A 23773-nucleotide genomic window follows, 5' to 3' on the forward strand; every position below is an offset into this window, starting at 1 on the left:
TATGTAGGAGAGGTTTTAACAAAAAATTGGAAGACAAATATATCCACTGAAGTATTTTTCTACTGAATTACTTATTTTAAAATTCAGTACCTGATATTTAACCAAAAAATATCACCAATACCATTAGAGTGAAAAAAGTTTTTTATATTTATTTAGAAAAAATAGTACAGACGCAGACACTCACAAGTCACAACCACGCACCGTGAAGAAGCCGGAATCAACTTCCAGACCCTCCATGTGTTTAACTTCATCAGTACAGGATCAAGCTGATGAACACATACAAAATGAGTACCATTGCACAACAAACTAAAGATAAAATAAACTTTACTATAAATATGCCAAAAGACTTACAAAGTGCAATGTCTCATGACATTAATACAATAAAAAAATCAGCGGAATAAAATGCGTAGAGACTCCATCTCAGCCACAGGCAATCGAGGTAGTCCATGTGACCTCACGTCGGGATCCTCCTAGTAGATGTACTCGGCATCTTCATCTTCATGGAACTTTGTATATCAACAAAATGCAATGCGATGAGTACATTACGTACTCAGCGTGCCCCCTCGGGAAACCTGAATAACTACATGTAAGGCTGCAATGGAAGGCTATATGGCTCTTTTGCATAAAAGCAATTTTGTTTGAAATACAACAATAATTTTGATGAAAGCGGTTTTGCACCAAAACAAGTTTTATATGGTAATCAATCCAATGACGCTCAACAACGACACCGGATAAGCGGCGGGATCCACATGACCCAACTGCACAATCGACCTCTGTCGATCCAACACACTCACACACCAACACCAGAAATAGAGAGATGACAGGTAGATAACCCAAGATGCAACTTCACTCGTCCATTAACCGCTGACACGGCTATTCGAATAGTTTTACACTCCGCAGAGGTTGTACACTGGACCCACAAGAAACCGACGTGTTACCCCATTGCTGTCCTCCAAAACAGAGTAGCAATGGCATCGATTACGTGACCTTTCAATTAACTTTTCATGGTATTGTCTCAGCTCGCTAAGGTTTCCCAGTCGGAGGTGATATCGCACCTGCTCCAAGCCCCTCTTGCGCCAACAACTACAGCCATCATGCTGCCAGGGATTGCAAGTCCCCCAAGTCTCAAATCGCAAGACCCAAACAACCACTTGGCTGAGACGCCACCAATTCACGCTAACCTAGTCAGTACGCCATATCCATTTAGGCATGTGGTTGCACTTGTATGGTGAAGTAAGCAAAAATCAGGCATTTTCCCTTATAGGGTACAACGGCAAACCACGAACTCGAGGGACTCTAACCCACTCCACCAACAATCCGATGCCACCATACCCTTGGTAAGTTAACCAGAATAGTTTTAAAACACACCATCGGCACTTGTCGCACAAGTCCGACCACACTCAGCATCCAACATGCTCACAATAATTCAGTTTTAAAAGAATAACTCACTTGAGATCGCACATACTCGGAACAATGTGAACTAAATTATTAAGCAAGACTAAGCAATTCTACTATGTGTAAGAATACTAAATAAAACTATTCCAGGTATTAGGAGAAAGGCGACAAGCAGATTATGGCAGCATGGTAGTGTCAATCGACACACTAGCTATAGGAATAAAATAGCATGCATGTTTATAAAACAATAAAATAACTATCTAATGCCCATTTGAAAACATAGGTCAAATATGTTCAAAGAGAAAGGGGAGGGGGCATGCCTTCGTTGATGAATTCTTCTTCTTCACCTTCCTGTCGTTGTTCCACCTCGTCACTCTCTATTCGTCGTAACGCAACAAGAACAAACAAAATAAATACAAAAGCAATAAAGTCAAACGAAATAGAAATAAGAGAACGAATAGACAACGAGGCCAAGAATTGATTTGGAAAGGGTAGGAACAAGTTTGATAGGACTGGATGGCGGGGCAGATTCTAACAAGGATAATTATATACCCGAAAGGAAGGATATAGCTGATCAGCCATACCCTATAATTAGCATCAAAATAAATACTAAAGTATAAAGCTAAGCATTCCAGGACAAGGCAATACATATTATCATGCTAATTCGCAAGTAGCAATCAACTCCTAACATACTACAAGCAGAGATAATAACATCTAGCATGCATGCAGCAGGAAATGAAAGGATTATAAAGCTAAGCTTGCTCTCCATGTGATAAATATATAAAAACAGAACAAGGTATAATCCAAGGCATGGTTGAATACAAAGCATGATTTCAGAGGTAAACAATTAAATAATCACATCAGATAAGTTATGAGTAAAGCATGTCAACACGATTCTATACAAGTAAAACAAAGCACATAATCTATGCGAGTAGCATGAGCATATAATTACAACTAAGACATGCATCTTAATTATTTTAACTTTATAATATGGATGTATCTGCAAGCAATCATCTACATGCTGGAAGCCACAACAAACAATGCTATCATGTGAAAAAAATTAATATGGATAAAGCACTCTAGAATATATATATGCTCCTTCAATGACAATAAGCTATTATGTGAAAATATGAACATACACACATGATACAAGCAGTAAGCATCATGGCAGAAAGTTATTGTACAAGGAAATAACATCCCTATATTAGCACATACAGGAACAAGTAACAACTAACAACTAACATGTATCGCTAGCAAGTAAGAGGCTAACCATGGATGTGCATATGATGCTACAAAGCTTAAGTGACAAACAGTAATCAAATGTGCTCAGCACTGTATGTAACACAAGCAATGAACACTCGATGCTAATATATTGTATTATGTGCAAACAAGTTAACCATGTTAAAATAATAACAGCAAGGCATGATTCATGCAGCTACGACAACAATAACAAACTTGGTACACAGGCATAAAGTAACTCTATAAATTATATACTAATTATATGAGCATGGCATGAACCATAAAAGAGAATCTAACCATGTGATCAATAATAGAACAACGAGTAGAATAGAACAATCATTAGGCATGATAGTAGAAGCACACTGAATGGAATATACGAAATCCTAATAAGCAAGGAAAATCATAACATGCTTAATAGCACTAAAAAGGGAACCAGCATGTGAGACATCAAATGATAATTCAATCAACACTATAATCCTGATCATGCATTAGATAATAACCATCATACATGTACTAAACAATCAAGCAAACGAAACCATGGTGATAAACACATCAAGCAACACACATGCTAGCATAGATACCTATCGGGCTCGGAATTTGTCTCATACAAAGATTAAGAAGTGACTGATGATAAGCCAAGACTTCAACCCAAAGCGATCACAGCTCGAGAACTGTGTGGGGTGATATGGTCCTGGAGAGCTTGGAGCGTCAACCCAAAGCGATCATAGTCGTGGACTATGCGGGGTGATATAGCTCACTCTTTCCACAAGTCAAGCAGAGCGTCAACCCAAAGCGATCACAGTCGTGATATAGGTCCCAACTTCTTGACAAGGGATTTGCTTACACATCTTCATGTCACACCTTAATTAAGGATGAACCATACTCCAAACCGTACATACACCGTGCGCGTTATAAACATACACGCAGCACACATGATGTATGTCACAACTAACAAGTATCACAATAGTAATTTAAAGCAAATATCATAACTATGAATGGACAAATATGACAAGCAACACATGTTACTTTATAAATCCAACGCACAACTAGGCATGTGATAAAATTCTATAAACTTCACAAAAAGACCCTATACATGTATATAAGCTACAGCAACAAGACATGTACATGAAGCATGAAAAACAATTTAAATTATATATGACTTTGATCTAAATGACATCTTTTTAAATCTTTTTAAATCTAGTTTAATTTCTAAACATCGGAATTGGGATCCGATTCCACCAGAGGATTTCTAAGGTCAAAAGGAAACTTTTCTATGTTGGGTTTGGGTTCAGATTGTGGATGGGATATGGAGAACTAAGGCGATGTCGGTCATTGACACGATGTCATTGAAGTTGTCGGGGCTGTGGTGAATGGATTGGAGTTCCGTTTGCTGTTCTGGGCTACTGGAGATGAATGGCACACTGTGACGCTAAGGAATAACTCTGGAACAATGTCTAATTTCGGAAATGGCATGACCATGCCGACCAGGACCGACACCACTTCGAGAAAGCGCTGCCAACGCGAACCATTGAACGAAAGGCCATGTCTAGGACATCTATCGGACCAAACTAGGATTGCATAAGGAAGGAATTGATCGGAGGCTCACCAAGCACGACTAGATCTCACGAGGAAGTTCCGGATGAAGGCAACTTGGACCTCGAAATTAAGAAGATGTGGCCGACGTCTTGACCAACGAATCGTCTGAACGGATTCCTGGAGATGAGACGATGATCCCGATGCAAGGGTTCAGCCTGTAGCATCCTCGTTCACCGGAATCGGTCGGCAGCTTCCATGGCGACCTGCAGGGCTAGGGCAGATGAGGGACGCGAGGGGGTCACGGCGATGTGTGCAGAGAGGAGCAGAGCAACCTGTGCGATGGAGAAGAGGGAAGCGACGACTTCGTGTTGTGGGTGACCGGCCGGAGTACTTGGAGATGGCAGTTGCAGGAGAGGCGGCTGTGTTGCGTGTGCTCTGGATGAGGAAGAGAGGGGCGAACTGCCCTTGATCGATCAAAGTAGTGCTGGGGCGTGCGGGTGGGCTGGGGAGACTCGGTCAGGAGAGAGTTGGGCCAGGGAAAGAGATGGGCCAGGAAAATGAGACACGAGGGAGATGAGCTAGAAGGAAATTTCAGCCCAAAGCCTAAAAAGAGAATAAAAGGCTTTTCCTTTTTACAGGAAGCTATGACATCGAATAAACTTCAGTTAAATACAAAATCAAATTATGAAAACACCAGTAGAATTCATAGAAGCATATTTGAATATTCAGAATTCAAATAAAATAATAACAAACCAACAGATTGAAGGAGAACCAGTTTATATTATAGTTGGTGTTAATTCAATTTAAACCAAAGATTATACAAATTTTCCAATTAAGCTGATTAATTCATCATTTTCAGGCAAAGCTTTTGAAGAACTCCAAAAAGTGGTATGTTACACGCACGAATAGTCACCCTACCCCTATGAGCACCTTCGAGAGACCGAGCCAGCGGGATCTTGAGATTGACGAAGTTACCACATGCGTGTCGTAGACTCGTAGTTGACGGACACGCCACTCACACTGAAAGAACGTCGCCGGTTCATAATTTGTTTCTTGGCATGGACTATTTGAGGCTTCCTGGAAATAACCTTCTCTGACAATGCAGGAAAACAACATACAAACCTAACCCGATATTGGTCGTCAGAAAATCACCTGCAAAAAAAGAAAATCACATCTGAGAAGTTGTTAATAATCTAAACTTTTTATTTTTTTGCTGTGAAAGGCAGGAGCTCTGCCATGCAATATTAGAAGGGGAAAACCAAGTATATGTACATGCGACCGAGGTCGAAAGAAGAAAAAAAGGCAAAAACGAAACAGAGAAAGACTATCCCAACGGACCAAACGCAGCTAGCCGGTAGGACGGACAGAAACAACCGAAGAACCACAAGAAACCTCACGGCACGGTCACACAATGGAAAGCAAGCCTATGGGTATCAATTGTGTCACGGGCAAGCGACGCGACAACAAAAGCAGGAGCTGCCACGGTCTGGAAGATACGGCGGTTGCGCTCCTTCCAAATGTTCCACATGATGTAAATGACCACTCCATTGAAATATTGTCTTCTTTCTTTGTCAATCGTCTTGGAGGATTGAATCCACCAGGCACAAGTGTCCCTGTAGTCAGAAGGCTTGACCTGCTGAAGGATGTTGAAGTTGTAGTGGTGAAGGACTTTATCCCACACCTGGCGGGAAGGGGCATCGAAGGAAAATGTGTGTCCCAGTCTCATGAGGATCAGTGCAAAGGGAACATCCAGGAGTGTGCGGCCAGCCCCTGACTGCGAGATTGTCGGCGGTGAGGATCTTGTTCTGCACAAGAAGCCAGGCGAAGAATTTGTACTTGTTTTCGGCCTTGGCTTTCCAGACAGTGTTAGCGTGCCGGCTCCATCCATGCCTTAAAAAAAAAATCTAAACTAAAGGATATATATTATAGTAGAGAGAGTGGTTCGGAAGCACTTCACAAGAAAATGATACTTTTCCGTGGTTCCGTTGCAACGCACGAGCACCTTACTAGTCCTATTGTATTCTCACAAATTTCACATTTAGATATTTATCAAAATAAGCAAGGAGTTTGATGCAACTCTACATGGACTAGGATGTCTGTCTCTATCGGCTGCTGATCTGGAAAGAGTTTTGGTGCAACCTTTGCAAAGGTTAGCCACACGGACATTCCAGCGGCAAGAACGGCCAGGGCATTGTCAAAGTCTCGAATATTTTCATCACTTTTACTCCAAGAACGTAGCTATAAGAACTTTTTTTTTTTTACGAAACAGCCGCATCGAACTATTTATTGCCAATAGAAGGGTTGAGAGAATCAATCCAAGAGAGTACAATTAAGAAACACTGGAAATAAACACGAGAGAGGGGGAGACTCAAGGAACAAAAAAGACAAGAGACTCAAGGAACATCATCAGCTCCCGAGGTCAGCTCGCCAATCCTAGCCCCCGCACGCTTCCATAAGGTGGCCTCCTCCTTGATCAAGGCGAGCACAGCAGCAGGGGGATTAAGCTTATGTTGAAAAACACGCCGGTTTCTTTCCTTGCACATCTCCCACAAGGTGAGCAAGAAGACAGATGCAAAGGCCTTGGCGGGAAGCTTGCCCAGGGGCTTTGTCGAAGCAATGCGATCAGCCCACCACAACCTGATAGAGGAAGTATCAGCCCAAGAACTCGGATGAAAAAGCTGGTTTCCAGTCCAGCCGGCAATTAGGCCCCAAATGGTCCTTGCAAAGCGACAATCATCACCAAGGATATGAATCGCCGTCTCCTCAACAGTGTGACAAAAAGGACACCACATGTCATTGGGGATGTTCTTGCGGGTGAGGATATCCGCAGAAGGGATTCTTCCATGGCAGCCAACCACCCAAAGAACCTGCATTTTTCCGCGCCCACACCCGTCAAAACATGCGGTCGAAAGGAACTCTAATAAGGCCTTGAAATTGTGCAAGGTAAGCACTTTGAGCGGAGTAGCAACCACTGGCCGTGAGGTTCCAGACGATACTGTCATCACCCGTAGAGAGAGCATGAGCCGAAGCAATAAGGGTGAAGAGACGAACAAACTGGCTGAGGTTAGAAGGCTTCACACCGTGAGCGATGTCCGAAATCCACTTGTGCTGCCATCGCGCATTACGAACACAATGATTTTTACAGCGAGCAATCAAAAACAGGTCCGGGGAGATGTCTTTGGGACGTTGATGGTCAAGCCAGGCATCATTCCAAATATTAGTGAAGTGACCGTCGCGCACGGTGATGTAGGTTGCAGGCTTGCAGCAGCAAAAAGACACATGTGATCATCATTAAGTGGGGAGGCCACGATTGCCCAAGGCTTGTCGGGCTTAGTCCAGCACAACCACTCTCATCGGAGACGAAGGGCGTGGCCGAATTTGTCAATGTCAAGAATGCCGAGGCCACCAAAACACTTAGGAGAACAAACCGTGGTCCAACGAACCAGGCAGCTGCTGCCGCCACAGCTCAGCTCACCCCTCCCCAGCCAACCTCCGAGATATTTCTCAATTCCCTCACGCAACCAAGTCAGGAATTCGAACATAGTGAGATGAAAAGTAGACAGTGCGGAGAGCACCGACTTGAGAATGATAATTCTGCCACCTTTGCTAAGCAGCTTGTACTTGTAACCCGCAAGCATGTGCTCAATTTTTTCCAATAAAGGCTGAAAAAGAAGTTTTCTAGGCTTAGTCAGAGAGAGGGGCAGTCCCAGGTATCGAGTAGGGAAATTGGCAAGCGGCGCCTGGAAGCAGTTGGTGATGGCAGCGACATCAAGCCCATTGCAGCGGATCGGAAAAATTGAGCTTTTGTCAGGGTTGATACGGAGGCCTGAAATATATATTGCCAAAAACATCAAGAATGGCAAGAAGGCATTGAAGGTCTTCCCACCGCGGGTGCATGAACACCGCGACATCATCATTAAAGAGGGACACTCGGATTCTGTTCACAGCATGTGGCAGGCCGAGCAGCAGCCCCTGCTCCGTGGCCATGTCGAGCAGCCGCACGAGCGGCTCGATGGCAATGTTGAAAAGATAAGGTGAGAGCGAGTCACCTTGCGGAGACCTCTCCGGTGCTGATAACTGGCACCAAAACCTCTGGCCTGCAGATTTTGAATGGGGTATGGCCATGACACAAAATCGAAAGCTTTGGTAAAATCAAGCTTGATGAACAGCATGGGAGTTTTGGATTTGTGGAAGCGCTTGGCTAAATTTTGGACGAACATGAAGTTGTCTTGTAAACATCTGGATTTTATAAAGGCACTCTGACAAGCGGATATAAGCTCATCCATTTTTGGCGCAAGCCGGATAGACAGAATTTTGGCAACAATCTTCGCAATGCTGTGAATTAAACTTATAGGGCGAAAGTCACTGATCGAGTTAGTCGTATCATTCTTGGGCAGAAGGATGATTGAGGCCGTGTTAAGGCAATCAAAGCTCGAAGCACCAGCTCTGAAGAAACTCTGAATGGTCGAGAAAATATTGTCTTTAATGATCTCCCAGCAGTGTTTAAAGAAGTGGCCGGCGCCTTGTCCGCAGGCAAGGCATGAACAACGGCCTGCACCTCCGGCATCGAGACAGGCAGGTCCAGCGAAGAGAGGTCCAATCGCTGGAGATTAAGGGAGTGCCAATCGAACGAGGCATTGAAATTTGAAGGAGTACCCTGAGCGGCCACAAAATGATCACGGAGAGCAACCGCTTTATCCTCTTGAGAGGTGTAAATTCCGTGGCGAGTGTTAAGAAATCTGATGAAATTTTACGGCGCCTGGAGCTAGCCTTGATATATGTGGAAGAATCGGGTGTACGTTGGCATCACCGGCCTTAAGCCAGCACACGCGGGAGCGCTGGCCAGCGGATGCGATCAATGGCAGCCAAGCCAAGGATGCGGAGCTTGAGCTCTTTGCGCATGGCAGTCTCATCTGGGGTGAGCGGGCGATGATCTATGGCCAGGTCCAAATTTGCAATGATATTCAGAGATAGTTCCATCTGCAGAGCAACGTCACCGAGACTGCGATCACACCATGACCGGAGATCACGGGCGAGACGCCGCAGCCTGACATTGAGAGCAATGGCCGGGTGTCTGGAGCGGACGTACATAGAACTTATGTCATGTGTAGTTTTATAGGTCCCGGTTGTCGGTGAAGGCCATGTGTCTTGCATGCAAAGTCCCCAGTTGGCCCTGTGTGTCTGATGATGTTTTGTTTTATCTTATGAATTGTCGATCTACGTATGGATTTGTAAAACATTGTGCTTTCTATCCTGCGTGTAAGGCTCTTAGCTTGCTTTCGGAAGATCCTATGCTTGCTTTTGTGCAATGCAAACTGAGTGTCAGACTTACTCGAAAGAAAAACTGAGTGTCAGACTTGATTTATAATTATGCCGGTTATTACTTAGAGTTGTACATTTTCTACGCAAAAATCCCCGCTTTGGCCCGCGCGCCAGGGCGCAACCAGGCTGCTAGTTCTATATATTGATATTGATGTGTAGTCGTCGTGGGTCACAACTAACAACATCCTTTTTACGAGACTGGATAGTCCGCGGGAGCGCAGCACGGGGGCCGCCGCTGGCTACGACGTCGACAACGATCTGCTCTGCTGAGTATGCGTTCCGCCCATTCGCATCCCACGTACGTGCTGCCGTCGGTGACACACTTCGTCATCCTCGTCAACGATATTTTGGTGAGGGTCAGCGTCAGCCGTCCTCGCCAAATCAGTGCATGAATCAGGCATTTCAGCGTCGCAACACGTGATTACCTTTAGGTACTATTATTTCATCGATGCAAAACGTGATTCCTTTTAGATTACTACTCGCCTTTACTGTGATTAATTACAATCCTAATGTATTTTGGTCCAATCTGAAGATGGTGCGGGCTATACATCGGCCGTGATGCTTTCACCTGATCGATCTGAGTCGCAATTTTGCACTGCGCTTCAGCCTTCAGCAGCCGACCGGCCGGCGGCGCGAGTTTCTTCGCCTCGGAAGAGGCGGCTGCTGACTCGGGTCATCGTCGATCTGAACGATCATAGTCAGGCTCTTCTCCAGCAAGACGCGACGTAGTACCGAGATGTCGTGCATGTTTGTCGATATGCCTATACAGAGGGCAGAATATGAATGTTAAGCTCTGACATACGCAGACATTTGAATCTTCTTGATCTAGATAGTAATCTTTTTGATCTAGATATGATATATACTAATTTACTAACTTTAGGTTTAGACTGAATGATCTAGTTAGTATATCTTTTTGCGTTGTATACTTCACCGAATAAATTATGCTTCTTTTTTTACTAACTTTAGGTTTAGACTGAATGAACTACATGGGATGCTCAAGACAGCAGAGGCTGACCTCAAGAAAGGCACCGGTCAAGTGTTGATGGTGTAGAATAAGACTAAGTTCAAGAAGGGTTCTTGGACTAAGAAGAAGAAGGCTAAATCAGGAGGCAAAACTCAGGACTCTGTCCCGAGCGCTGCCTCAGGGACTAAGCCGTCTCCTGCAGCTGGATCTACTTGCTTCTATTGCAAGTCGGATGGGCACTAGAAGAGGAACTGCAGCAAGTTTTTGGCTGACAAAGCCAAGAGTGGAAGTGGGACTTCTAACTCAGGTACGCTTGTTTGTAATGTTATAGACATTTATCTTACTGATGCACCTAACAGTTCATGGGTATATGATACCGGATCAGTAATTCACATCTGCAACTCGTTGCAGGGGCTGGTAAGAACTAGGAGCGTGGCAAGAGGCGAGGTTGATATTCGAGTCGGCAACAAGGCGAGAGTCGATGCGTTGGAAGTCGGCACGATGCAACTTCATTTACCTACAGGATTCTTAATGGAGCTGAATAATTGTTATTATGTTCCAGTGCTTAGTCGAAACATTATTTCCGCCTCATGTTTAATGAGACAAGGTTATGAGTCGAATATTAAGAATAATGGTTGTTCTTTATATTTGAAAGATATGTTTCACGGCTTTGCACCCGTCCAGGACGGGTTATTTATTTTGAATCTTGATAGTGAATCAGTCTATAACATAAATGTGAAAAGGTTAAAACCAAATGATCTGAATATGACTTACTTTTGGCACTGTCGGCTTGGTCATATAAGTTGGAAGCGCATGAAGAAGCTCCATGATGATGGACTTTTAACTTCGTTCGACTTGGAGTCGTCGAGACATGCGAGTCATGCCTACTCGGCAAAATGACCAAGACACCTTTTGCAAGGAGTTGTGAAAGGGCGTCCGACTTGTTAGAACTAATACATAGTGATGTATGTGGCCCAATGAGCACAACAGCCAGAGGTGGTTATGAGTACTTCATTACCTTCACTGATGATTTGAGTAGATATGGATATGTCTATTTAATGAAAGACAAGTCGGAAGCCTTTGAGAAATTCAAGGAATTCCTGAGTGAGGTACAAAATCAACTCGACAAGAAAATAAAGTTTCTACGGTCGGACCATGGAGGCGAGTACATGAGCCATGAGTTTGATGACCATCTAAAGAGTTGTGGAATAGTTCCCCAGCTCAGTCCACCGGGTACGCCGCAGAGGAACGGTGTATCAGAACGGCGGAATCGGACCTTGTTGGACATGGTACGATCAATGATGAGTCGAACAGATCTACCTTTGTCATTTTGAGGATATTGTCTAGAAACTGCAGCGTTCACACTAAACAGAGTACCATCAAAATCGGTAGAGAAGACACCGCATGAGATGTGGACTGGCAAAAGGCCGAGTTTGTCTTTTCTTAAGATTTGGGGCTGTGAAGCATTTGTCAAGCGACTTCAGTCGGATAAGCTCACGGCCAAGTCGGATAAGTGTATTTTCGTGGGGTATCCAAGGGAAACCTTAGGGTACTACTTCTACAACCGAGAAGAGCGCAAAGTGTTTGTCGCTCGGAACGGTGTCTTCCTTGAGAAAGAGTTTCTCAGTCGGGGAGTCAGTGGGAGCACAGTGCAACTCGAAGAAATTCGGGAGGAACCTGCTAGAGGCGAGTCGGCTACAGTCTTAGAGGCTGAGCCGGTCGTGGTATCTATGCCGGTGACAGCACCAGAACCACGGAGATCTGCTAGATTGCAAAGTGCTCATGAAGTATTACTGTTAGACAGTGATGAGCTGACAACTTATTCGGAAGCGATAGTGGGATCTGATTCTGAGTCATGGCTTGGAGCCATGAGATCTGAGTTAAAGTCCATGGATGAAAATCAAGTTTGGACCTTGGTTGATCTGTCAGACGGTGCAAGACCCGTCGAGAGCAAATGGGTCTTTAAGAAGAAAACTGACATGGATGGAAATGTTTCTGTCTATAAAGCACGGCTTGTCGCGAAGGGGTTCCGACAGGTTCAAGGAGTTGACTACGATGAGACCTTCTCGCCCGTAGCGATGCTTAAGTCAGTTCGGATCATGTTAGCTATAGCAGCCTATTTCGACTATGAGATATGGCAGATGGATGTCAAGACGGCTTTCCTCAATGGAAATTTAACTGAGGACGTGTATATGATACAGCCCGAAGGTTTTGTCGATCCGGCTAATGCTGACAAGGTATGCAAACTTCAGAAACCATTTATGGACTGAAGCAAGCATCTCGGAGTTGGAACATTCGCTTTGATGAGGTAGTCAAATCGTTTGGCTTCATCAAGAGTGATCATGATTCTTGTTTGTACAAGAAGTTTAGTGGGAGCAAAGTAAATTTTCTAATCTTATATGTGGACAACATATTATTGATGGGAAATGATGTCCTGATGTTGCAAGAAACCAAAGAATCATCGGAAAGGAGTTTCTCAAAGAAAGATTTGGGTGAGGCAACTTACATACTGGGAATCAGGATCTATAGAGATAGATCTAGGCGGCTCATTGGATTGAGTCAAAGTACATACTTAGACAAAGTGTTGAAGAAATTCAACATGGAATCGTCTAAGAAGGGGTTCTTACCGATGTCCCATGGTGTAAAGCTTAGCAAGACTCAGTGTCCTTCGACAACTGATGAGCAAAATCGAATGAGTGCGATCCCGTATGCTTCAGCAGTCGGATCCATCATGTATGCCATGATTTGTACTAGGCCTGATGTTTCCTATGCTCTAAGTGCAACGAGCAGATACTAGGCTGACCCTGGCGAAAGCCACTGGGTAGCAGTTAAAAACATCCTTAAGTACTTGAGAAGGACTAAGGACATGTTCCTAGTTTATGGAGGTGAGGATGAACTCAGTGTAAAGGGTTACATGGATGCGAGTTATCTCACCGACTCAGATGATTCTCGTTCGCAATCTGGATATGTGTTCGTGATGAACAGAGGGGCTGTGAGCTGGAAGAGTTCCAAGCAAGATACTGTGTCTGCGTCTACAACAGAGGCTGAGTATATTGCTGCCTCGGAGGCAGCAAAGGAAGCCGTTTGGATCAGGAACCTCCTGATGGATCTTGGTGTGGTTCAGGGCGTGTCCAATTCATTGGACGTATATTGTGACAACAATGGTGCTATCGCACAAGCCAAGGAACCTAGACAACACCAGAAGAACAAACATATACTCATGCGTTACCACCTCATTCGCCAGTTTGTCGAACAAGGTGATATCAAGTTATGCAAGGTACACACGGATGCAAACATTGCAGATCCGTTGACAAAGGCGCTACCACAGCCTAAGCATGAGGCGCACATGAGAGGTATGGGCATTAGATGCCTAGACATATGATGTCGAGATGATTGACTCTAGTGCAAGTGGGAGACTGTTGGGAATATGCCCTAGAGGCAATCACGTATGATGTAATTCCCAATGTATTCATAAAGATTATTAAGTTGTCCTTGTTTGAACATCTGATATGTATCATTGAATATGTGATTTGATTGTGGAACTATGTATTCATGTTGTTCATACTAAATTGTCCTTAGTCATTGAGGTTGTGCTGGACACATAACCTAGACTAATGTGAAAGTTGGCTGATGACTCGGTTCCACTTGTCATGGGCATGGTGATGTCATTCCAGCTTACACGGACTCGGCTAAAGAGTTCAGCGAGTCGGACTGACCCATATTGAGATGCAACGGGTAGGTCGTCATTTGCATGTCTCAATCAATGTAATCCTTAGACCTGAGGTTATCGCACAATCCGAGTTGTGGATCACCAATTTAGGTTCTGTCAAACGTTGTTCCGTAACAGGGCAGTTATAAAGGCAGAGTTCGGGTTGACTGAGAATCAAGCTGTGTGATGTGGATAACCAAGATGGGATTTTGCCCCTCCGACTGGAGAGATATTCTCTGGGCCCTCTCGAGTGATATGATTCGGGAAGCATGGCCATGCGCGACTCGGTTAACTGTTAACCGGGTCGATCGACTAAGAGTTAGTCGGATGAATCGTATATCACGGATTGAGAAGAGAGTTGAACTATTAAAGGGATGACGATTAATCGCCTATAGTTCGACAAGGTATATCGTGAGGCAAAAGGGACTAAGACGTATGTCACATTGGAAGGTACGTCGTCATGACTCGATGGTACTTGGGAGTCGGCACGTTCTGCTAGGAGCCGCTACCGATTGATCGATTGAGAGTCGGACTCCAATCGTGTCCAAGTCGCCATGAGCCTGCGGGGTCACACACTTAAGAGCAGGAGCAAGTATTTGGTCGGGTTGGACCCGAACCGGAAATGGACTGACAATGCGAGTTGGCTCGCAGAGTGGATGGGCCACAAGTGCTGAAGCCCACTTCCACTCGGTATATAAGCAGTGGCGTAGGATGCCCAAGGTGCACGGTTCGCCACTCTCATGCGTTGAGAACCCTAGCCCCATTCAGTCCAACCGTCGCACCGGACCTAGCAGTCCGCCGTCGGAGCTCCTCCTCGCACGTGTGGATACCGGCAGAGGTACTGTACGTTCAGCATTTCGACGATCGCGGGATTGGATCGGCTGGATCGGATCGAGGGACTGCACTGCATCAAGGCGCTGCATCGATAATCCGCAACTGCGCGTCTAGTGGTAATCCTTGTGGCCTTCTACCTTGGCTAGATCTTGGGAGTTCGCGTAGGAAAATTTTTGTTTATCTCTGCGCGCCCCTTCAGTGGTATCAGAGCAGTAGCTTGTGGTATTAGGCCCTTGATTGCGCATATGTGATATGCAGTAGGCATTAGATTGGATCTAGTTGCTGTTTTGGTGGTCGGTCTATGAGATAGATCGGTTTTGTACAAGGTTGATTGGATCAATCATACTCGGGGAAATGGATGATCTGTTGTCCGTGATCTTACTGCTAAGGTCGTGGAACGACATACCCCTACCGGTCGGTTTCCGCCATCGGGGTATACTGTGACACGTAAATCCAGTTGCGGTGATCGAAGATCAAAGAGTTTGGTCAAATCGGAACACAGATCGGATCTGGGTAAAATTGTTTTATCCGATGAAGAAATCCATGATCGGAATGCGGGACCGCCGGCTTCGCCCTGTCGTAGCACCTTAGATGTCGTTGCAAGGTTCACAATGCCGGTAGATATCGTTTCTATGCATAACTTGTTTTTGCAGGATGTTGTGAATGGTATGGCTTATGTGCATGTGATGTGTGTAATCCATACGTGATTTGCGTGTCACGGTTTTTGTCAGCCGGCTGGAGCCTAGGTGCTATCATTTATTGTATAACGACCTGCGTGTCGAATTCTCCATGTAATTTCCGTTCACTAGCTAGTATAGCTATTTGTAGAACCTGGAGGACATGCAATCCGATGTACAAGTCGGCGACATGGAGTAAGGCGGCACGTGACAAGAGTTGGCACGAGTCTACTTACAAGCTTTATGGAGATGGAGATCACCATGAAGAGAGCCATACCATTTCACATTATAATTGCTTTATTTGTGTTATTGTTATGTCTCAGTTTTACCTCTATTAGATAGTTGGTAGTTTAAATCTTTCAAAGAAGGTCTAGTCGGTCGCCCCGCCAAGTGCTGCACCATCACAAGTTGGACATTCTTAGTAGTGGGCTCATGAAATTGAGGTGCTACCAATTCTTTCCAACTAGGTGGGTTTGAGTCGGACTCTTACAGCGGAAGCACTTGGTAAGCTAGACGAGTCCATCACAACGGTTGTGGGGCTCGGGGCGAGGTAGGTCGGGAGCCGGGGCATGTGATGCCACCCGACTAACAGGAGTCGTATGAGATGCGATTGGCAAGGTGTTGCCTACCTAGATCACTTGGCGGCTAGCGGTGATGCTAAAGCTCACTAGTCGTTTTGCTTATTTAGGATCCTGAATCACTTAGTAACCATCGGAGAGATGTTGGTTCTAGTGGGAGCATAAGTATTAAAGCGTTTAATATTCCTGCTCTTTTATGAATACATGTCTTAAGTGTTTTGCATATTTTCTGTTGTAGATCAATGGCACCTAGCAACCTTCCTCATTTGTCCACTTTTGCGTTGAGGTCGATCCTAGAGAAAGTTAAACTTAATGGAACTAATTTCACCAACTGGTATCGTAATCTGAGGATAGTCCTCAAGCAAGAAAAGAAGGACCATGTTCTAGACACTCCACTTCCAGATGAGCCTGATGATGATGCGACAGTCGCTGTCATGAATGCCCACCGTAAGGCTAGAGATGAGTCTATGGAAATTAGCTGTCTTATGCTTGCACACATGGAACCGGACTTGTAGCAGCAGTTCGAGAATGTTGAGGCCTACGATATGATCAAAAGCCTCAAAAGAATGTTCTAGGTTCAGGCAAAGACCGAGAGGTATCAAGTCTCTCAAGCTTTGCTTGGCTGTAAGCTCAAAGACGGCGATCCACTGAGTCCGCACGTGATCAAGATGACTGGTTACGTGCAGTCTTTGGATAGGCTGGGTTTTCCCATAAGCGATGAGTTCGCTACAGATATAGTTCTGAACTCTCTTCCTAGTGCATATGCTCCGTTCATCTCGAACTATCACATGCATGGTATGGATAAGAAGCTCACTGAACTACATGGGATGCTCAAGACAGCAGAGGCTGACCTCAAGAAAGGCACCGGTCAAGTGTTGATGGTGCAGAATAAGGCTAAGTTCAAGAAGGGTTCTTGGACTAAGAAGAAGAAGGCTAATTGTGAATAAAGATAAGTGTTTCACCCCTGAGCTTTGCTTTTGCCTTGTTCATTCCCGTGTTTTCCCCCCTCTTGCCTCCTGCTTTAAGTGCACAAAGATGCCTTTCCATGCTTGGTTGTGAGCAAGGGGCTGTCGTGGCCCCGAAACGAAAACCCGCTGCCAGATCGTTCCGGCACAGGCCATGCCGTTGGCGGGCTTTGCATCACTGGACATGCCGTTGGCGGGTTTCCCGCAACGTGCATCACTGGGCATGCCGTTGGCGGGATTCCCGCAACGTGCATCACTGGGCATGCCGTTGGCGGGCTTCCCGCAACGTGCATCACTCGGCGTACAGTTGCTCGGTCTCTCGCAACCGGCACCGCGCAGTCGCTGCGCCTGGGAAAGGAAATGCTCACATCCAAGTTTGGCATCGACCCCTTTGTGCCGGGGGCTGGGAAGCAGGAGAAATTTATCTGATTTACCCGTGTTACTTGTTTTCGTAAGTTTCGAAGATTTTTGTAGCACCTCGGACCTGGTAAAAGTCTAACCTGCAGGAAATGGAGGAATCTTGTACACTGTGGTGCCCGTGAGCTGCCCACGGGTCGCACCACACATCGGTGCCTTGTGGTGAGGGAGGACCGTAACACAAGGGGTTCACCGCACTCCGAGGCTTCTGAGTTGACGGCTTGCCGCCACGTGTGCCGCGGTTACCCGGTAAGTATGGCGGCGGAAACTGCGCCGCCTTCGAGGGAAAGGCGCCACAGTGCCGCGCGGATCCATCGCGCGCGGTGGCAAGCCTCCCTCCCGCGTCTATAAAAGGCGCGCCCCAACCATGGAATTGCTCAGAGCGAAGCCGGGTTCGGGGCTGTGAAGGCAGGTGGTGCAACGGAGGCGCGGAGGTGGTGCTTCCCACCGGCGCCTAGCGCCGGCGGGTGCGCCGCCATCGCGCCCCTGCTGCATCACCCCATTGAGCCCACCCCGAGGGGCGCCACAGAGGCACGATGCTAGTGCATGCCATCGGCGTCCCGCACCGGCGGGTGCACTGCCGTTGTGCCCCTGCTGCGCTTCCTCAAAGGGGCGATTCTTGGGCGAGGGTCGCCGCAGAGGCACTGTGGTGGTGTATCCCATCAGCGTCCGGCGCCGACGGGGTGCATTGCCATAGTGCCCTTGTCACCCCCCTCCGTAGGACACCTCCGCAAGGAGCAGGGGCTGCCGCGGAGACTCTATGGTAGTGCATGCCATCCGTGCCTTGTGCCGACGGGTGCACTATCATAGAGACCCGACCGCATGCCCTTTGAGAGAGCCTTTTTCGGGCGCGGGTCGTTGCGAGGACACTGTGATGGCGCTGGTGCCGGCGCTCGTCGCCCGTTCCAGCCCATCACCGCGTCCTTGCCGCGGCCCTCGAGCAGTTTTGCTCCCGGGTAACAAGGGTCGTCGCCTACCTTGGGACGAGTTCCCCAGAGAAAACCCAGGTCTCCCCAGTTGCGGGGGCTGTCGCTGGGAGGCTATAACTTCCTCGCCACCCGTGCCCGCCGTTCGGGGTGGGGCGAAGCCGGCGGCGAGGACGTTATAGACGTTCTCGCGGCTGCTCCTGGGGCGTAGTCCTCCTAAGCCAGGGTTCGTCCCTGAAAGCCAGGGTCCGCCCCTGAGGGCGAGGGTTGCCGCGTGAGCGTGGTGGTAGCATCGTCGTCGGAGGTTGCCGCCGGCGGCGATCCTGCCCCCGCGTTCCTGCCGCATCCCTCCGAGATTGTTTCCCTTGAACAGGTACCCCAGATGGTTTCCTACCAAGGCAGTGCCCCGTCTACACTCTACCGCAGAGCATTGCAAAACATTGGACCGAACGGAAAAGCTAAGTATCTGAACATGAACGCTGAATTCGCTAAGAGTTGAACGAAACTGAGCACTGTCCCGCTGGGTGCGGCCCCGAATCCCGCGCGTAGCCGGAGTGTTAAAAGGGACGCTTGCGGGGGGAGTGCGCTCCCCGTGTGGCTCCCGGGTCCGCCCCGGGAGGACACGGCTTGGAGTGGTTACCCCGCAAGCGGAGTGGCTCCCCGCTGCCGCTTGGCCCCAGGTCGGCACCGTGGGTCCGTCCCGGGTCCCTGGTCTGGTCAAGGGTGAGGCGTGCGCGAGTCCCCCGCAACACAAGGCAAGATACGCAAAGGCTAAAAGGGGCCACCCCGCTGGACAGCATCAGAAACAACGAACTTGTCGAAAAAGTTTACTTAACTAAGAGCTAACGTTGCTTTGCCGGAGTGTGGTCCCAGAACCTGCGCGTGGCCGGGGTGTGAGTAGGACACCTGCGGGGGGAGTGCGCTCCCCGTGCGGCTCCCAGGTCCGCCCCGGGAGGACACAGCTTGGAGTGGTTACCCCGCAAGCGGAGTGACTCGCCGCCTGCCGCTTGGCCCCAGGTCGGCACTGCGGGTCTGTCCCGGGTCCCTGGTCTGGTCAAGGATGGAGCGCGCGAGTCCCCGGCAACACAAGGCTAAACACGCAAAGGCTAAGGGAACCACCCCGCGAGGCGGCCTCGGGAATGAAGGACAAAAATTGAGCAAACTAACAAGCTTGATTGACCAAGTGTCGAATGGTTACATGGACTAATCAAAAGGTCATTGTCCAAACGGCGCTAAGCGCCATACTTGCAGGAAAAGCAAACAAGAAGGAGGTACAGTGGAAGCAACGAGTATAGCTGGGGGCTGCGGCAACTAGCTGTCGCCGTCTTCGGCCGGGGGGTCAAGAGGGGGATCAGGCTCCGGCTTCATCTGCATCCGCTCGACGACCTCGTCGACGAACTCGCGCACTGCTTGGGTGTGCGGGGGCTCGTCCTCGCTGTCGGACCAAGCGTCCAGCCGGGACTCGAAGGGAAATTCCGGGTCCCGGAGATGAATCCGTGGGAGGATTGTCCCGGCAACCTCCTGGGCGCAGTTGGCGACTTCGTTGGCGCCATACTTGGCGATCCAGACATTGAGCGCCCCAAGCTTCCCCAACAAGTCGGAGAAGAAGGGGATCAGCGTCGTGACGTCCGTGCCGTCCACGTTCGCCGCCTGCACCTCGAACTTGGGCAGCAGGTCGCGCAGCGACTCGGCGATCTTGCCAGCTTCTCCGTCTCGAGCCGGCCACGTCCGCGGCTTCGGGCAAGTCGCCGGGTGCCGCGGCGGCGGCGGTGGTCTCCACTGCTGCCGCTGTGTCCGTCGCAGTGGGGCCGGACGTGGGAGCTGTTTTCGACTCCACCTCCGCGCCCGCGGTCTCGACGACCGAGTCGGGGTCCACCATGGCCGCGCCTGTTCCGGGCGCGGGCGCACTTGTACCTGCAACCGTGAAAAAGCATGAGGGTCGGCGATGATTGGTGCTATCGAAGGCGAACAAGGGCGACCGGGGCGGTTACCTTGTGCGGCCGTCGGGCTTGCCGGTGCAGCCTCCGCCAGCGGGAGCGTCCAAGGGTCTTGCCGCGGGCTAGCTGCCGCTCGCTGCGGAAAGAGAAGGTATGTTCGTGAATTTGGCTAACAGGAATTGTAGTTGCAGAGAATCAACGAAGACATACCCGTGCCGGCCCTGTCTCCGCTGGGGCTGGGTCGCCAAGGGACGCGCCCGCGCCGACGCTGGCCCCCGAGGTAGCGGGATCGGTGGCGCCGCCAGCATCAGCGCGCGTCCTCTTGCTTGGCGTGTCGGGCGGGGAATCGCTCCTCGCCCTCTTGCTGGCGCCCGCCGGCGAGGAGGACTTCGGAGGGTTGCGCCGGAGCGCGAAGCCCCGGAAGACTCCCCGAGCGGGCGGCGCCGTGGGCGCCCGCGGTGTCGTCATGACCCGGAGAGCTCCCGGTGTCGATGGCGATGCCGCCGCGATGCCGGGCGCCAAGCTCGCGGAGGCCCCCGCTACCGGAGCGAAAGCCGTCGCCGTGGCACCGGTGACCCCCGCAGGTGTGGCGTTGCCGGGGTACCGGCGGGCAGCCCGGGACCGGTTCCCGCCGCAGAGCTGGCGGCCGCCGCCAAGGCAGGGGCCGCCGCCGAGGCTCTCGCGGCCCCTGTTGCCGCGGATGCCGTAGGGGTACCAACGGGCGCCCCAGGAGCGGCAACCGCCGCCAGGTTGGTGGCCGCTGCCGGGCCGGACGTCGCTGTTGAGGAGGTGGCCGCGGCCGCCGCGAACGCCCTCGACCATCTCACGATCAGGGGTGCGCTGTCGCTGCTTTCCTCGTCGTCGTCCTCCACGGCGACGACTTCCGGGGACGCAGCCACCTGGCCCGCCTCGTCGTCCAGCGACCGGAGGGAGGGCCAGCTGGGCTCGGAGCCGCCCTCGCTCTCCTCGAGCACCTGCTTCCCGCGGGGTGCTTGCGGGGGAGCGTGCGGGACGCGGGTGGGGGTGTCGTCCATCAGCCCCCACTCGTTGCAGGGCGGGAAGGCGCCGACGATGTCGCTGAGCGCCCTGACGCCGGCATGGAGAGCGGAGACCCCCGGCGGGAACTCCGTCGACTGGAAGACCTCGCCGGAGATCCCCCTCACCCACGTCCTGAGGGACTCCAAGTCTATGCCGTCCGCCTGGAGACGTGTCCTGTCCCCGGAGCCCGTGTACATCCACGCGGGCCGGGAACGCAGCTGTAGCGGGGCTATGCGCCGATGGACGAAGGTGCGCGCCATGTCGACATCTGTGAGCCCCGCTAGCCGCAACGTCTTGATCTTCTCCACGATGGGGAGGAGGTCGGCGTCGCGGTGGTACCTATCCTGCCAGCCGATCTGGGGCACCGGCAACTCCGTCGGCGGCTGGATGAACTCTTGGGGGTCCTCCACTCGGACCCAGCACCAGTCGCCCCGTCACTCTTTTTCAATCTTCTTCCCCGACCGGACGATGAACTCCGACTTCATCTGGTCGCGGGCGCGGAAAACCACCCCCGACGACATCGCCTTCGCGTTGTCGATGCGCGGGTAGAAGTAATGGCGGAAGAGCCCCACCGACGGCATTACCCCCACGAACGCCTCGCAGAGGAACTGGAAGGTGGCGAGGAGGAAGAGCGAGGTGGGGTGGAGCTGCGCCACCCGCAACTGATAGGACTCCATCAGCGCATGGAGGAACAGAGAGAAGGGCGGCACCATGCCGCAGATGAGGAAGCGCGCGAACACCCGGAAGTCGTTGTCCTGGTGTTCGACGCCCGTCGGGAAGATCCGGGTTTCCCCGTGCTCGTTGAAATTGGAGGCGACGGCATGCCGGAGCTTCCCCAACGCCTCGCCGTTATAGACAGGGCGGAAGAAGGCGACTGTGGCACGCATCTCCCGCCTCTTCTGGTCCTTGGCGGCGGCCGCTTTGAGTGCCGCCTCGGTCTTGCTGGTCACGGGCTTCTTCGAAGACTGAACCTCCTTCCCCTTCCTGGTGGTGGGGGGTGCCATGGGGAGCGAGGGCGGAAGCTGGCAGGAGCGCAGGGATGCGAGATGCGGAAGAGGATGGAGGCGAAAGGGCAAAGTGTTGTTCTCCAGTTGGCAACAGTGGAGGCTTTATGGCACCCGGCCGTTTGGTAACGGGATAACTCCTAATCACTGGGAGTAATGCGCGGAGTGGCCTTAACTACCCTATTTGGGGGGGGGGGAGTTAGGGCGGAAATCTCGCGCATCCACTGCTCCGCTTTTAACGGCGCCGTACACGGGGCAGCGAAGAGACGCGGGTCCATGACTGATCGGGGGCCCACGCGTCGGTTAAGGGCGTAGCCCGGCAACCGACTAGAGGGAGACCCTTCCGGGAACAGGTGATGCCGGCCCACGCCCGGGGGCTACTGTTGCACCGGTGGCACCCGGGGTACCACCGCTGCGCGACGCGTGGGCCCCTCCCCCGGGTTGCCGGGAAGGTCTCATCCTGGGGAGCGCCGACGTGCTTCCCGGCAAGCTACCAGCCTGAAAGGGGCTAGCGAGGCTTCGGGGAATATTCCCGCTTGGGCACCTCCCGGGAAGCTGCTTCCCGGGAGGAGGTTCCCGGGTGCGCTGGGCCTGGGTGCTTCCCGGGTCGACTTGCGGGGACCGGGGGCTCTTGGACGCGTGCCCCCGCCTCGGGTCGTGGGGCCCAGTGGACAGCGCCGCGCGGGCGCGTGGCGGGCGCGGATCGCGCGGCCCCACCAAGGCAAGGAGTAAGGCGCGCGGCCCAGTAAACGAGCCGACCGACGGGTAGTTACCCGTCCGATCCAAGGAACAGTGATTGTCCAATCCTACCCTAGGGTCTTAGGCCCCTAGCAGCGGAGGTGGCACCCATGCATGCCACCAGCTCACTGAGGAGAGTTGCGTGCCTCCCCGTTGGACACTTGTAGCCCATGCACCGTGGCACATGTGGTATCCCCTTGTGTATAAAAGGAGGACCCATGCCAACGGTCAAGGGGGTTAGACGGTTGGCGGGACAGACAGTTGGTAGGATAGTGAGTTGGTCAGTTGGTTCCAGTGGACAGCAAGTAGAGAATAGTAAGGAGTACTTAGACATAGAGAGGAAGCCCGGGAACTGGCCCAGCAAAATCTTGTATACGCTTGATCCGCAATCAATATCAGTTCAGACAGGCAGGACGTTGGGTTTTACACCTGCGGTGGCCCGAACCTGGGTAAAAAACGGGTGCGCATTTGTTCTTGTACTAGCGCGCCCACCT

The 23773-nt window shown here is 50.3% G+C and overlaps 1 long non-coding RNA gene across 2 annotated transcripts; it reads right to left on the reverse strand.

Annotated features, from left to right (window-relative positions):
• Positions 1-123: 123 nt before the first annotated feature.
• LOC104585412 lies at positions 124-4640 on the reverse strand. Of its 2 annotated transcripts, XR_733229.3 has the most exons (4): positions 4503-4640; positions 4241-4433; positions 352-1772; positions 124-266 (listed from the first exon to the last, which is right to left on the reverse strand). It is a non-coding gene; the product is annotated as an uncharacterized LOC104585412 (long non-coding RNA). The 2 variants fall into 2 exon arrangements; XR_002960733.1 differs by having other exon boundaries at positions 130-1772.
• Between the last annotated feature and the right edge of the window lie 19133 nt (positions 4641-23773).

The sequence above is a fragment of the Brachypodium distachyon genome, chromosome 5 (assembly GCF_000005505.3).
Source record: "Brachypodium distachyon strain Bd21 chromosome 5, Brachypodium_distachyon_v3.0, whole genome shotgun sequence".
Taxonomy (NCBI): Eukaryota; Viridiplantae; Streptophyta; class Magnoliopsida; order Poales; family Poaceae; genus Brachypodium; species Brachypodium distachyon.